This window comes from Neoarius graeffei, chromosome 27 (genome assembly GCF_027579695.1).
Source record: "Neoarius graeffei isolate fNeoGra1 chromosome 27, fNeoGra1.pri, whole genome shotgun sequence".
Lineage (NCBI taxonomy): Eukaryota > Metazoa > Chordata > Actinopteri > Siluriformes > Ariidae > Neoarius > Neoarius graeffei.
The window spans coordinates 24,601,537-24,615,067 of NC_083595.1; positions in this window are offsets into that span (position 1 = coordinate 24,601,537).

Consider the following 13,531-nt stretch of genomic DNA (forward strand, 5'->3'; position numbering starts at 1 on the left):
AAGGACAGAAAAACCCTCAATTCTCGAACAGCCGGTCCAGCGCTTGGTCCTTCTGCTTGAGTCTTAGTCAGATGCCTACGGTAATCCCCTTTGGTATACTTTGAATTTTCAGAAGGGTGTATACGGTATGTATTATTTTAGGTGATTTAAAATTACACACAAATTACCGGGCAAACCTTATATTTTATAGTTGTATTTATGTGTAATTTGGTGGGAGTGTAGCGGTCGCTGAGTGTTTGTTTCCCCTATTATCGCTCACTCTGTGCTGCTATTTTGAATTCTCTCCCATGATGCTTTGCACCACTTCCTGTAAGAATCGGTGCCAAAACAGAAGAACTGAACACAACTTGAGATGTTTTCCTAACTTAAAGATGAATCTAGCACCTGTATATTGATATGCCCACAAGTTTTCATGGCGTTTACAAGCAAAGGTGTAACGAATGTACAAATAAAAATACCTTCAACGTCAGTGGACTTCCGACTTATCTATATGGGTCGCTACAAGCTTTGGCCAGAGTAATTGATCAATCAGTTATGGAAGAGCTCCTCAGAGATGCACAGATGACAAGAGCAGCACAAGACCAGAGGATGGATGGGACAGAGTTTAACCAATATCATCCTGCTTGTGGTGTGCACTGAGAGCAGCATACCCAACAAAGCCAGATCCAAGAAACCTGAAAGCAGACTCTCTTGGAGAGAATGACAACCCATCTGCCTACATTCATAAACAAAGAAGGAGATGGCATGAAGAAACTGGAGATGATCCAGAAGAAAACCCACTTATGACTATGTTGTTTCATTCATCAATCCTAGAAGGGCTGCCAGAACCAGTAAGCTGAAAGATGTGATGGGGCTGAACTTAATAAGTCAGGCAGAGTTCTGTGATCATGTAACCCATGCTGTGGAAAATCACAGGAAAAATGAACTGAAATCCAGAGAGCAAGAAAAAGAAATCCTGAGAAAAGTGGCAAAGCTGCAGTTGAGAAAGCTGACTGAGAAATCCAAAAAGACAAAGTACAAGTACCAGTGACAAGTGAAGAGGTGGAGCAGGCACCTCCTCAACCTCAACTCCAGGGTGCAGCACCTCAAAATGCAATGGTGCAGACCCCTCAGACTGGACAGATGGTCCCATACACAGGAGAAGCAGTTCTTCAATCAGGACCAGCGGTCTCAATAATCAATGTCCACACCCAGAGCCGAGGCAGAGGCAGATTCAAGCCAAAGGGAAATGGTGAACCCTTTCAAAATGGCACACCCAAAGTCTGCTGGGGATATAGTCAACCTGATGACAACCAAATAAACTGTCCAACTAATCCATGGCAAGGCCCTACTGGACATGAGGAAATGGCATCCTGGTGGGCTCCTCAAGGTCAAAACCAAGGCTCAATGGCACCCTGGAAACCTCCTCAGGTCCAAATCAAGATTACTAGGGGTGCCCAGAGAATCCTATCAGGGAGAGTCAGTTCCCGTTAGCATCTGATGGGGCTGATCAAGAACCAGTGCTGCTGGTTCAAGTGGAAGGCAGGCCAACACCCATAATGGTTGACACTGGAGCAACTTACACTTGTGTAAGTACAAATTATGTCTCACATCTCCCCAAGTCTGGTAAATTTGCTAAGAAACACAACTAATTCCAATGACAGCTCCAGTGAGTCTCACCACAAATAACAAGACAACGGAAATTCCAATCTTAGTTTCAGAACACACTCAAGTAAATTTGCTAGGAAGATATGCATTATGCAAATTGGGACTTCAAATTTGGTGTACATCTGATGGTGTGTGTATAGATGATTTAGGAGTAAATTGTCAGATGAGTTTATTAGCAGGGAATGCTAATGTTTATTGGTTAGGTGAAATAGAAGAGAGAGTTCAAAAGACAATAAATGAGTGGGGGCAATTAATTCAGGCTTAAATTCCAGAGGCTCAGAGGCCTCATTTACAGTACCACTGTACTTTGGTTTTTGATGATAAACAGGATTCCAGTTTGGAGGAAAAGTGGCAGAAGGCAACAGATGGTAGGGAAGTATAATTCAGTACATTGTGGTAGGGAAGGAAGGTGTTGTTTTACAGGTAGATAGTAATGATTTTATTCAGGAGTGGTATAGTATACCAGGAGCAAAACCATATGTAATGTTATTTTGTGAATAAGGGTTATGAGGTGAGAGATTTGGGGTACATGGTTAAAAGAGCAGATACTGCTGATTGGAAGAAAACAGAAAACCCATTGATTTTCCATGCCTCTGACAACTTGATGATAAAAATACTTTGCACAACAGTAATGATAGCAATGCTATAAGAGGTAGTTGTAAAAGGGGGAGAGACAGAAAAGCTAGTGAAACAGCTAGTCCAGATGACAAAGCAAGAAAACTCATTGAGACAGCAAATGCTAGAACAGATACCAGATGTGTTATGGTCTAGACATGACACAGATGTAGGGTTAGTGAAATCTGCTAGCCCAATTAAGGTAGAGTTAAAATCTAATGTCAGATTGCCTAGGGGAGTCCAATATTCTATAAAAACAGAAGCAGAAAAAGGGATTGAAAGAACAATATAGGGTTTAGTCACAGCAGGTGTGCCGATCATACCTGTCAACTTTGAGGTTTGAAAAAAAGGGATATTTCCCAGATTTTTAACTCAAAATAAGGGAAAATTTTGGAAAGTCATACCCTTCACCAAAAGTGGGTGTGTAGTTGAATGGGGGGCAATTTTCTATCTAGTATTTGTGATTTCCTGTACTCTGGTGCATGTTGGTGATAGCCAAGACCCAAACTCAATATGCTTATGGTTTATAGAGTGCATTTGTGAATAAACTATACATTTATTTTTATTTGCTTTCAGTGGTACCAGTTATTTCCCAAATTAAGGGCTAAAACACGGATCTTATGTTAAAATAAGAAAGGTCATTATATAACCAGTCAATAAATTCAATTCCATTGCAATTTATTATGGTTTTACCATAATCATGGCCTCGGAACACTAGATAGATAGATAGATAGATAGATAGATAGATAGATAGATAGATAGATAGATAGATAGATAGATAGATAGATAGATAGATAGATAGATAGATAGATAGATAAAGAGTAATATAAAATATTAAACCAAGAGTGATTTAAAATGGGTAAGTTTCAGATAGAAAATAAAATAGACAATGAGTGGATAAAACAGTTAATACACCAATTAGTTTACACTAGGCTATTTATGAGGTCTTAGCCAGGACATACTTAATGTAAACATGTGTAGCTTACCTTTGATTATTTGGGAGGCTTTCGTTTTCCCTATGGAAAATTTCTTTGCGATGGAAGAGTCTGGGAACATTCCAGCCACGCACTTGTTGAAATCATCAAAGAAAGAGAGGCTAATCTTTTTCTTAGCTATTAGCATGGCCATCTTCACCTCAGACCTAATCAGTGTTGCCAGATACTGCTGACGTTTTCCAGCCCAAAATATGTTCAAAACCCGCCAAAATGCACTTGAAACCGCCCAACTTGGGCGGGAAACCGCCCAATCTGGCAACACTGGACCTAATCACTTGTTCAGCCTCGCCTCTGGACGTAGTTATGTAATTACTGATGCCTGAGAGGGCGGGGACGTGAATTCATGGCCCGACTTCCTGCTGTAAACTCCTGTCAGAGGCGCGTCATGAATTCTGGACCTACCGACTTTTTTATATTGTGAAAATACGGGACTTTTATATAATGTCAAAATATGGGATATTTTCGGGAAAATAAAAAAACGGGAAGACAGTGGGAAATAAGTCAAAATAAGGGATTTCCCGGTAAAAACGGGAGGGTTGACAGGTATGGTGCCGATAGAAATGTGTAGTCACTGTAACACACCTATTCTTCCAGTCCAGAAGACTGATGAATCAAAATGAAGGTTAGTACATATGTAATCTCTGTGTAGTTAATGAAGTAGTGAAAGATGGGCCAGCTGAAGTGCCAAACTCTCACACATTGATCATCAGGAGCATTCCTCCTGATGCTAAGTATTCTACAGTCATAGAGCTTTGTTCAGTCTTTTTCAGTGTACTATTAGCTGATGAATCTAGGTATCTTTTTGCATTTACATATCGTGGGAAACAGTATACTGACATTAGAATACCACAAGAGTTTAAGCATTCTCCTCATGTGTCTAAGCAAGTGTTAAAATGAGAGCTAGAAGAGTTGGATTTAAGAAGTATTGTGGATAACCTTTTGATTTCTTCTTCTCTCCAGGAACAGTGTCATAGGGACTCAATGAAGGTGCTGCTAAAATTAGTGCAAAGGAAAGCAGCAGAAATATACACAGATTCGGTGTATGCTCATGGTGTGTCACCTTTTTGGAGCAGTTTGGAAACAAAGGGGTTTTAAGAAAACAGATGGTTCTCCAATTCAACACCTAGGTCAAATATTGGAATTAATGTCAGCCATGATGATGCCAGTGAAGTTAGCAATCATTAAATGCCAGGCACATAAAAAAGGGAATAATTTTGTTATTGAAGGTAATAATGCAGCAGATGAGGCAGTGAGACAGGTCTCAAAGTGTCAAACAGCTATTTTCAGACCAGTGGTTTCTATAAAACCTATCACCACCTTGGAAGACATGGTCACATTACAGCAACAAGCTGCCCCTTGTGAATAGTCATTATGGAGACGGGGGGAGCTAGAGGTAAGAATGGGATATGGAGATCCCATGATGGTTTAATCATTGTACCAGTATCCCTCCTCACTATCTTAATAACAGATGCACATGGTTTAGACCAATGTGCAAGACAGGAGGTAGTAAGGGAAAAAAGAGGGTTATTGGTCACCATATCTTCAGGCTATGGTAGACTAGATATTAAGCAGATGAGAAACTTGTGCTCAAAATAATGTCAGGAAGGGAATCACAACCGCATTAGTTCACATCCCAGGATCAGAAGGACCATTTAGATATTTGGTAATAGGTTATGTGGACATGTTTAAGAAAACGGTCCTTTTTTTTTAGCAGCCACTCAAAGCAAGTAAGGCACCATGATGATGATTATACATTAAATAGATAAATAAATACAATAGTCAAGTGCGGTTATAATGTACTCTCAGGTGTGAGAGCAGTCCAATTTGGACAGTGCACTGTCTTCCGCGTTCTGGGCATATATGGATTGTTCCAGGGCCACGATTGTTGATTGCTGTGGTTGCATTCTTCCTTCTTTCTCATGCACCCTGCTCCTCCTCTATGTGGTGTTTCTCAAACAGTTCAATGCCATAGTACACAGCTGTGGCAATTTGGACGCGTGGGTAGAGCACAGAAGGATGGCAGGCCAGAACTGAGTTAAAAAAAACCTCTTTATTGGCACTTTTCAGTGATCTTTAACCTCTCCCAGCTACGCACGCACACACACACAGGTCGTCTGGTTGGGGAGAGAGCTCTATCCTCTGCTCTCTCTCTCTCTCTCTCTCTCTCTCTCTCTCCTTATGTAGGGCACTGTCACTGGGGAAGACACACAACACACGTTAACTAACATCAGGTGCAGTGATTCTGCCACTTACCTTCCCTGACTCTGCCCTCCAGTCACAGACCGACGCTTGACCACGCCTCCACTGCCACATACCCCCACCGCCCGACTCAGGCCGGGCAGCCATCTGGCCTGCAGTCGACTCCCCCCTCCCTTGACGGGAGAGGAAGTCCACCACGACCATCTGCGCCCCCGGCCTGTGAATCACCTTGAAGTTAAAGGGCTGGAGTGCCAGATACCAATGGGTGATCCATGCGTTGGCATCCTTCATGCGGTGGAGCCACTGGAGGGGCACATGGTCTGAACAGAGGGTGAAAGGGCATCCCAGCAGGTAGTAGCGGAAGGCAAGGACTGCCCACTTGATGGCTAAGCACTCTTTTTCTATTGTGCTGTAGCGCCCCTCACACACTGACAGCTTTCTGCTGATGTACAGCACAGGGCAATCCTCCCCCTCCACCTCCTGGCACAGAACAGCCCCCAGCCCTCTGTCCAACGCATCCGTCTGCAACATAAAGGGGAGAGAAAAGTCAGGGGACTGTAACAGTGGCCCCCCACACAGTGCAGCCTTCACCTCAGAGAGAGCCCGCTGGCATTGCTCTGTCCACTGGACCGGATCTGGTGCCCCCTTTTTAGTGAGATCAGTCAGCAGGCTGGTGACGTCCAAATAATTAGGTATGAACCTACGATAGTAGCCAGCCAGCCCCAGGAACTGTCTCACCCCCTTTTTGGTCTTGGGCCTCGGGCAGGCCACAATCGCTGCTGTCTTATTAATTTGGGGACGCACCTGCCCATTGCCCAAGTGGAAGCCCAGATACCGTACTTCCACCCACCCAATCGCACACTTCTTCGGGTTGGCCGTGAGACCTGCTCGCCTCAACAACCCAAGGACGGCCCTCAGGTGTTGTAGATGCCGCGGCCAGTCATTACTATAGATTATAATATCATCTAAGTATGCGGCCGCATAGGTGGAGTGGGGGCGGAGGACCCTGTTCATAAGCCACTGGAATGTAGCGGGCGCCCCCAACAACCCAAAAGGAAGTGTGATAAATTGGTGTAAGCCAAACGGTGTGGAAAAGGCCATTTTTTCTTGGGATAGTGGAGTCAAGGGGATCTGCCAATATCCCTTTGTTAAATCCAGTGTCGAATAAAAGTGAGCCGTGCCTAGTCAATCCAGTAACTTATCAATACGAGGCATTGGGTACGCATCGAATTTAGACATCGTGTTGACTTTTCTATAGTCCACACAGAACCGGACCGACCTGTCTGCCTTGGGAACCAAGACCACCAGGCTGCTCCAGTCACTATGGGACTCCTCGACGATGCCCATTTTGAGCATGGCCTCGAGTTCTTCCCAAACCACTTTTTTCTTGTGTTTGGGTAGCCTGTAAGGGCGGCTGTGCACTACCACCCCTGGGGGCGTCTCAATGTGATGTTCTATGAGGCGGGTGCGGCCGGGCAGGGGCGAGAACACATCCGAAAATTCGGTCTGCAACTGGGCAACCTCTGTGAGTTGGGTCGGGGAGAGGTGGTCTCCACAGGGGACCGGAGAGGTAAACGATGTCAATGTCCCTTTTTGAACCTCCGGCCCCAGCTCCACCTTCTCCGGAACCAATGACACCAATGCCACGGGGACCTCCTCGTTCCAGAGTTTGAGCAGATTGAGGTGGTAAATCTGTAGCGCCCCACCCCTGTCCATTCGCCTCACCTCATAGTCAATGTCCCCGACTCGCCGTGTGACCTCAAAGGGTCCTTGCCACTTGGCGACCAATTTGGAGCTCGACGTGGGCAACAGTACGAGTACTTTATCTCCCGGTGCGAACTCCCTAAGGTGCGTACCCCTGTCGTACAGGCGGGTTTGCCATTCTTGGGCCTGCTGCAAATTCTCCTGGGTTATGTGTGTGAGTGTGTGGAGTTTTGCGCACAGGTCAATAACGTATTGAATTTCATTTTTGCTCAGGGAAGGTCCCTCCTCCCAATTTTCCCGCAGTACATCTTGGATGCCGCGCGGCTTATGCCCATATAATAACTCGAACGGGGAGAACCCCGTGGAGGCTTGTGGGACCTCTTGCACTGCGAATAACAGGGGTTTGAGCCATGTATCCCAATTGCATGCGTCCTCGCGAACAAACTTTTAATTATGTGTGCGATTGAACCGTTCGACTAAACCGTCTGTTTGTGGGTGATAAACGCTGGTGCGGATCGGCTTAATTCCCAATAACCCATACAGTTCGTTCAGTGTGCGTGACATAAACGAGGTGCCTTGATCAGTCAGAATCTCTTTGGGGATTCCGACTCTGGAGATGACGCGGAAGAGCGCTTCCGCAATACTGCATGCTGAGATATTGTGAAGAGGCACTGCTTCCGGGTACTGCGTTGCATAGTCCACCAGAACTAAAATAAAGCGATACCCTCATGTTGACCGATCTAATGGCCCGATGAGATCCATCCCAATTCTTTCGAATGGGGTCTCGATTAATGGTAGAGGGCACAAAGGCGCTTTTGGAATGGCCGCTGGATTTACTAACTGGCATTTGTGGCATGCCGTACACCACCTGTCGGACATCGCCGTGAATCCCTGGCCAATAGAACCAGGCCATTATTCAGGCTAGTGTCTTATCCTGCCCTAAGTGTCCAGCTATGGGATTAAAGTGAGCCGCCTGGAGTACCAATTCCCAGCGGCTCTTTGGAATCAAAAGTTGTGTAATCGGCTCCTTAGTCTGAGTGTCCTGCGTCACTTGGTATAACCTATCCCTCATAATGGAGAAATAGGGGAAGGACGGGGTGGCGTTTGGCTGGAGCATTTTACCATCGATTACTCTCACTTGGTCAAACGAATGCCGCAGAGTCTCATCCTGTGACTGTTCTAATGGGAAATCCACGAGGGATTCCCCGAGAGAAGGAGGAAAAAGAAATTCTCGAAAAAGAATGTGGACCGACACTAAAGGGTAGTTGTGAACATCCCTGTGCACACACAACACCTTCACCAATTGTGCTCCTCTCAATGCCTCGTCTTGCACCAGGCTTTGGTTGATTGAGGTCTGATTACAGCCAGAATCCACCAAAGCCTGATACGTATCCCCTTGGACACTCACCGGTATGTGATACGCTCCGGCCCGATCGAGGGCGGCTCCTGGCGCGTCGGGGATCCGGACCACCACACCCACCTCCATTGCTGAGCACTGCTGCTGGAGGTGCCCGGCTCCCCGCAGCACCATCAAACCGGCCCGGGCTTTCTGTCTGCACCGGCACTCTGGGCTCACTCACCTGAGGGGGGGGGAGACAGACACGGAAGTGGGAAACAGGAGGGCACTGCGGGTGCGGTGGGCCAGCTGGGGTGGAACCAGCCCCCACCTCCGCGGTGGAGGAACAGGGCGAGGATGAGTCACAGAAGGGGAGGGGGAGAGAGAGAGAGAGGAAAGGGGAGGAGATCTGCTGTCCTGCTGTCGGAACAGCTGCCAAATGGTCCTCCGCTTAGCTCGATGGCCTGATCCAGCGACGCCGGGCAATGGCACTGGACCCACTCCGTGGTCCCTTCAGGTAATCAGGAGATGAACTGTTCCAGTACCACCAGATCAACGATTCCCTCAGTGTCGCAGTTGTCAGCCCTCAGCCACTGCTGGCAGGCGTCCCAGAGTTGGTGGCCAAACGCGAACAGCCAGCCAACCTCCTCCAGGAGTAGAGCGCAGAAGTGCTGTCGATGTTGTTCTGGGGTGCACCCCACACGCTGGAGGATGGCCCAGTGGAGGTCTGCGTAGACCAGCCGGCTGTTGGCAGGGAGCTGTTGCGCAGCCAGCTGTGCCTGGCCCATTAGCCGGGGGAGGAGGCGCGCCGTGCACTGTTCCACCGGCCAGCCCGAGGCTTCTGCTGCTTGTTCAAAGAGCGTGAGGAAGGCCTCGGGGTCATCGTGCGGGCCCATCTTCGTTAGGGTGAGGTGGGGAGGGTCCATGGCGGTGGAGGTGGTGGACCCCACTGATGCGAGGAGGTGCCAGAATGCCTGACGATCTTCCTGCTGCGCCAGCACCAGGGCCTCGAACCTTTGCTCCTGCTCCTTCCGGAGGGTGACTAGTGCCTGGTGCTGACTCTGCTGGGCTGTGGCGAGGGCGTGGACCAGGTCTGCGAAGGGGGAGGACTCCATGGGACTGTTCTTCTCTGTGCTCTGATCCCGGGTTTCGGCACCACTGTGGCAATTCGGACGCATGGGTGGAGCACAGAAGGACGAATGGCCAGAACTGAGTTAAAAAAAATCCTCTTTATTGGCACTTTTCAGTGATCTTTAACCTCTCCCAGCTACGCATGCACACGCACACACACAGGTCGTCTGGTTGGGGAGAGAACTCTCTCCTCTGCTCTCTCTCTCTCCTTATATAGGGCGTGGTCACTGGGGAAGACACACAAACACACATTAACTCACATCAGGTGCAGTGATTCTGCCACTTACCTTGCCTGACTCTGCCCTCCGGTCACAGACCGATGCTTGACCATGCCCCCACTGCCACAGCAGCCTTTCTCCACTTTTCACAGTTAGCAGCAAGTTTCTCCCAGTTGTCATGGTCGATGTTGCATTTCTTTAGGGTGCTTTTTAGAATGTCTTTATAGCATTTCACTGGGCAGCCAACTTTGCACTGACCCTTAGCTAGTTCACAGTAGAAGACTGTGGCAGCGGGGGCATGGCCAAGCAGCAGTCTGTGAATGGAGGGCGGGGTCGGTGAAGGTAAGTGGCTAAGTCATTCCACCTGCTGTCAATAATGTGTGTTTGTGTGTGTGTTTGTTACAAGGATGGAGCATAAAAGGAGAGAGAGAGCAGAGAAAAGGAGCTCTCTCCCCGACCACAACGCATGTATGAATGAATGAATGAATGAGTGAGTGAGTGAGTGAGTGAGTGAGTAAGAAAGCAAGAAAGCAAGCAAGCAAGCAAGCTGAAAAGCTAAATAAAAGTGGTTTGGCTAACAACAACTCTCGCCTGCCATGCTTCTGTGCTCCACTCACATCAGGAATTGTTACGGTGGTGCCAAAACCCGGGCGCACAGAAGGGAACCACCCCATGGAGTCCTCCCCATTCGAAGAGCTCATCCTTGCCCTCGCTACCACCCAGCAGAACCAGCATCAAGCGCTGATCACCTTCCAGAAGGAGCAGCAGCAATGCTTCGAAGCCTTGATGCTGGCCCAGCAAGAAGATCGCCAGGCATTCTGGCACCTGCTTGCGTCAGCAGGGCCGTCGGCCACCGCTGCCACCACCCTCACAAAGATGGGACCGCAGGATGATCTGGAAGTATTCCTTGCTCTCTTCAAGCAAGCAGCTGAGGCGTGGAGGTGGCCGCAGGAGCAGCGCGCGGTGTGCCTCCTCCCGCTCCTGACTGGTGAGGCGCAGCTCGCAGTGCAGCAGCTCCCTGCTGACAGCCGACTGGTCTATGCTGACCTAAGGAAAGCCATTCTGCAGTGGCTCGGCCGCTCCCCGGAACAACATTGTCAGCGATTCCAGATGCTGGCACTGGAAAAGGTCGGCTGGCCATTTGCATTCGACCGGCAACTCCAGGACGCCTGCCGGCGGTGGCTGAGGGCGGAAGACCGTGACGCTGACGAGCTCATCGATCTGGTGGCACTGGAACAGTTTATCTCTCGACTTCCGGAAGGAATGGCGGAATGGGTCCAGTGTCACTGCCCGGCGTCGGTGGAACGAGCCATCGAGCTGGCGGAGGACCATCTGGAGGCGGCTCTAATGGCAGGCAGACAAGGCGTCTCCCCTCGCTTCTCTTCTCTCTCTCTCTCTCTCTCTCTCTCTCTCTCTCCTGTCTCTTGTCCCCCTCTCCACCCTGTTCCCCTGCCACGGAGGTGGCTGCTGGCTCCTCCCCAGCTGGCCCATCACACCTGTGGTATCTTCCCCTCTCCCTCTCATGTGTCTGTGTTGTCTCCCCCTCAGGTAAGTGACACCCATAACACCAGTGCAGAGGGAAAGCCTGGGCCGGTGTGCTGGCACGGCAGGGAGTCAGAGCATCTCCAATGTCAGAGCTCTTCAAGGGAGGTAGGTGCTGTAATCTGGATCCCTGATGCACCAGAAACCTCCCCCGATCCGGCCGGAGCATATCACATACCAGTGAGTATTCAAGGGGATACATATCACACTTTGGTGGATTCCGGTTGTAATCAGACCTCAATTCACCAATGCCTGGTGTAAGGTGAGGCATTGGGGAAAGCACAAGCGGTGAAAGTGTTGTGTGTGTGCACAGGGATATTCACCATTAACCTCTAGTGTCTGTCCATATTCTATTGCAGGGCCAAATGCATAGAATAAAGGTGGCGGTTAGTCCCCATCTTACCCACTCATTGATTTTGGGTACTGATTGGCCGGGATTAAAAAACCTAATGGAATATTTAACACATAGTGGGTCCTGCTCTAGTAGGTCACGGGAAGATCCTGGTGTGGCATTGGCGGGAGAAGCTGTCACAGAGCTGTCTACGTCAACTCCGCATCAGAGTGAGGAGCAGCCCACTCCTCCTCCCTCTCTCGGGGATTCCCTTGGGGATTTCCCATTAGAGTTATCGCAAGACAAGACTCTGAGGCATGCGTTTGACCAAGTGAGAGTAATCAATGGTCAAATTCTTCAGCCAAGCGCGGCACCGACCTTCCCCTATTTTGCCATTATTAAAGATAGATTGTTCCGAGTGACGCAGGACACTCAAACTAAGGAATGAGTAACCCGGTTGTTAATCCCAAAGAGCCGTAGGGAACTCGTATTCCATGTGGCTCACTTTAATCCCATGGCTGGACACTTGGGGCATTCCACCTGCTGTCAATAATGTGTGTGTGTGTGTGTGTGTGTGTGTGTGTGTGTGTGTGTGTGTGTGTGTGTGTGTGTGTGTTACAGGGATGGAGCATAAAAGGAGAGAGAGAGCAGAGAAAAGGAGCTCTCTCTCCCCAACCTCAACGCATGTATGAATGAATGAATGAGTGAGTGAGTGAGTGAGTGAGTGAGTGAGTGAGTGAGAAAACAAGAAAGCAAGCAAGCTGAAAAGCTCAATAAAAATGGTTTGGCTAACAACAACTCTCACCTGCCATGCTTCTGTACTCCACCCTCATCAGGAATTGTTACAAAGACCTGTTTGGCTAATCTCTCTTCATTCAATCAGACAAGATGCCCAGCCCACCAAAGTCTGTGTTTGACAATTATGGCTTCAATGCTTGATAGTTTGCAATGCTCTAAGATGCTGGTGTTTATTCGCTTATTTTACCATGATAGATACAGAATCCTTCTAAGGCATCATTGATGGTATCGCTCAAGTTGTTTTATATGCCTTCTATATGTGGTCCAAGTTTCAGCACCATTGAGCAAGGATGGAATAATGATTGCTTTGTAGACCAGTATCTTTGTGTTGATTGTGATGTCATGATTCATGAAGACACGTTGTTTCAGTTTACCAAAGGCTGCTGCAGCACTGCCAATCTGATGTGAAATCTCATCATCGATCATGACATTGGAGGACACATGGCTACCAAGATACTTGAACTTGGTTACTGTTTTTAGAGTGTCCCCATCCACTTCAATGTTTGGCTGGTTAATGGAGGCGCTGGCATATGTGGCAGCAGGACTCTGGTAAAGTACTTCTGTCTTGGATGCTTTAAGAGATAAACCAAGTCGTGAATATGCTTTATGGAAAGCATTGATAGTTTCTTGGAGTTCTGCTTCTGTACTGGCGCACACCACGGCATCATCTGCATATTGCAGTTCAACAATGGATGTCTGTGTCACCTTAGATTCAGCTTGCAAATGTCATATATTGAATAGTTTGCCATCACACCGATAACTGATTTTCATGCCTGCAGGAAGATCTTTCTCAGCAAGTTGCAGCACAGCTGCCGTGAACATTATAAAAAGTGTTGGTGCAATGACACAAACTTGTTTAACACCTACATTGACCCCAAATGTGCCAGTTTCACAATTGTTACAGAGAACAGTTGCTTGCATTCTGTCATGGAGTGAGCGGATCATGTTCACCAGTTTATCTGGACAGTCATATTTTGGTAAAATGATCCAGAGTGCTGGGCAGTGTATGGAGTTG